Source organism: Pteropus vampyrus, unplaced genomic scaffold (genome assembly GCF_000151845.1).
Source record: "Pteropus vampyrus isolate Shadow unplaced genomic scaffold, Pvam_2.0 Scaffold24658, whole genome shotgun sequence".
Classification (NCBI taxonomy): domain Eukaryota; kingdom Metazoa; phylum Chordata; class Mammalia; order Chiroptera; family Pteropodidae; genus Pteropus; species Pteropus vampyrus.
In genome coordinates, this window is record NW_011913439.1 from 1 (window position 1) to 3,599 (window position 3,599).

General features: G+C 36.8%; 1 pseudogene; it reads right to left on the reverse strand.

Moving 5' to 3' along the window:
• Positions 1-3,148: 3,148 nt before the first annotated feature.
• Positions 3,149-3,267, reverse strand: LOC111735369 (annotated as a pseudogene).
• Between the last annotated feature and the right edge of the window lie 332 nt (positions 3,268-3,599).

A 3,599-nucleotide genomic window follows, 5' to 3' on the forward strand; every position in this document is an offset into this window, starting at 1 on the left:
TTATAGAATTTAGGGCACCCTGGTTAAGAAAAAGGATTACAAAATTATAAAAGCAAAATTAAGTATAAATGTGAAAATTTATAACAGGAAAGTATATTAAAATTTATTATGATAGTCCCAGTTCAAATTTATTTTAACCAGATGCCAAAAATAAGCCAAAGCAATGGCCGGGAAGGGAAATGTCAGAGAGGAGTCAGAGCGAAGAGACAGTGGTCTTAACAAATTGCCATTAAAATACCCACTTTTGCAAATTTTATATAAACACAGAGCATGTGAACACAGTGACAGCATCTTGGAAGGGACCTATATCTATGAGACATCCAAAAGCCAAAGCTTTCTTAGCTTCGTAGTAAATCAGTTTCTCAGATAATGACTGTTAAATGTCCTCGTGAACTGTGAAGTATAATATAAGTGAAAGATATTGTTTCTTTATTTTTTTATTTGCCTAACGGCTACTATTCTGATACCATGACAGTAAACTCGATTTGAATTGGGTTTATATTATTTGTATCACAGTCACACATAAATTATTCGGTTAAAAGTGCATATTTACTTACATTTTCTGTCTCAGAATATATACACCCATTTGCATGTATAAAGCAGTCTTTAGGTTTGTGATTTGTACAATTTATAAAACACTTAAAACACTCACTTTCGTTTCAGCCTCACATCATTCCTTGTTATGTAACAAATCATCCCAAAACTTAGTAGCCTAAAACCATAATAATCATGTGTTATTTCTCATGCTCCCTGTGGGTCAGGTATTGGAAAGTGATTTGGATAGGTGGTTCTGGCTCATGGTCTCATGTGTGGTTGCAGTTGACATCCTTTGGGGCTGCAGTCATCTGTAGGCTTAATGAAGACTAGAGGATTTATTTCCATTTTGCTCACATAGTGGGCAAGTTGGTACTGGCTGTTGGCCAGGCACCTGTTTTTCTCCATGTGGCATTCTCTCCCAGACAGCTTCAGCATCCACACAGTATGATGGCTGGCTTTCCCAGAGCAAGCAACCAGAGGAGTAGGGTGGTGAGGTGGGGGAGAGAGGGAGAGAGATGAGAGAGAGTCATCTTGCCGTTTATGACCTAGCCTAGGAAGTCCTCAGTGTCACTTCCCTTGTGTCCTGTTGATCCAGGAATTTACACGTCAGTCCAGATTCAGGTAAGGGAACAAAGACCTCATCTTTCAACGGAGGACTGTCAGCATTACATGGTAAGAAGAACGTGTAGATTGAGATACATACTGATGGAACCTTTGGAAAACACAATACGCTACAAGCTTCACACAACACTTGGGAGATGGGTAGGGCAAACATTTTTATCTTCCTCCTCAATAGAGCACACGTCAAAGTATTTTATCAGGAAGAAGCCTGATAAGCCTGGGTTCAAATTCACCCTTTATAGCTTAGTCTCTGATTCATGCTGGGAAAAGTTATTTATCGAAATGTCTGTTGCCTTATTTATTAACTCTAATACAATGTAATTTTTATAAGGCTTAAATGAGATAAGGTTTGCGAAGGACTAGTCGGCGCCTGGAATGTAGTAAATGCTCAGTGAATGGGAGGAACATTTTGGTGATGAGAAATAGCAACTGAAACATTAAATAATGATTTTTAAAATAATTTCACTAAGTCACAAACTATAAAAAAATTAAATTACCAAAGCAAAATCTTTTAACCTAAAGTCCAGTAATTTCTTTATTATAACAAGCCACTGAATAATGTACTCACGTGGCAAATAAATGACTGGTGCTTTGAGTTTGCATATAATTCATACATGTTTTATTCATATTGCTTGATTATAAATAGGACCCTTTCTTTTAGTCTGATTTCAATACCAACAGGAAAGTTAAAGCATTTTCGGTTCCAGTTGCCCATTATTTACTTTTCGATGATAAATGTGATTCACATTATTGATGATGGAAGCATCCAGCTTATGAATACTTTTTAATTATTCAGTTTGATGGGATATACAATATGTAAAATTAATAGGAGTTGCAGTTGGGAGCAAATTTCCATTTTTTCCCTTAGTTAACAGACTCGTTATAAACAATAATGTAGCTGAGTTTAGCACTCAGGAAAATGTGATATTTTAAAATTGTTAAGCATATTAACTAATTGTATTCTCTTTTTTTGAATATTAAAAGTGATTAAGGAGCTTTGTTTACCTAGGATTTTTTGGGCCATATCTATTGGGAGGTTGAGGGGAAAGATTAGCAGAAAGTGTTTAATGCTCCAAGCATACATCTAAGGTTTCCATAATTCATCAGCTCCACTATTGCAAGACTTCCTATGCATTTACAGACAGCATACATTATACAGTGATGGATAGGATGCTGATTAAATAAAATTTGTTGCTCTTGCCCAGAATACATATATTTTCACATTAATTTTAAAAATTCTAAATGGTGTCTTTAAAAATGACTGAATGTTTATACCAGAATAGATACCAGAGTTGAGCAGAGTTATTAGGAATTTGAGAAACAAAACATTTGCTTTCCCTTGACTTTGCAGAAGGTGCTACTCACTCTTTCCCATCTAGATGAATAAACAAAGCAGATTAAAGTACAAAGCCTGATGTCAGTCCTTCAACAGTTGTTGAGTTCTTCAGTGTTCAGAATTCTCCGCCCCCAAAGAAGTTAATAAGACTGAGGAGGCGTAGCTGTTCCATCTCCCTCTAGGAGAATCGCTGGGTACCTTCAAATATTAAGGTTCTCAGAAATCAAGTAACAAAACCCATTTAGCTTGGTTTAACCCGTTGTTTCTCAAGTGTGTTCAAGGGAGTTCTTTTGTTGTTGTTTGTTTTTTCAGAGAACTTCTATGACATCTCATAGACTGTCACCCTCTTTTACGGGCTACATGTTCACTGTTCCAGCGTGTGCAAATAATAGCATTTTACTCAAGATAGCTCCTACCGACAGGCATTTGAGTTATTGAGTTTTGCTATTTTCAGCTTCACTGTTTGTAAATTGGAGCACATCTGTGATTATCGTCTTTAGAAAGACTTCTAAAAATGGAATGCATGGTCTTGACCTGATCTTGATATATATAAGCCACAAATCAAATTTGTGAACATCACCAGAATTGTTCCATAGGTATGAGAGTGCAAGCATCGCCCTTCTGCATTGGAAACCCACTTTTTTTTTTTTTTTGTGCCTACAGCACCTGGTCTTCCTAAGTGATCTCCCATCCAAGTACTAACCAGGCCCGACCCTGCTTAGCTTCCAGGATCAGACGAGATCGGGCATGTTCAGGGTGGCATGGCCATAGACAAGGAAATCCGTTTTTAATGTTTTTTTTTTTTTCAATTACAGTTGACATACATTGTATTAGTTTCAGATGTACATAGTGATTAGACAGTAATATCTTACAAAGTGATCACCCCATAAGTAGAGTACCTGAGACCATACCTAATTTTTACAATATTATAGATCATATTCCCTATTCTGTCCTTTACATCCCCTCGACTCTTTTATATATAGCGTCTCCCTATGGAAAGTTAGAGCAAGAGGACTTGATGTTCAGGGACAAACAAAGCTCCATCTGCAGCATTTATATAGTAGCCAGCTCTCTGCTTCACTCTGCTTTCGTTCTGGATCTGGAT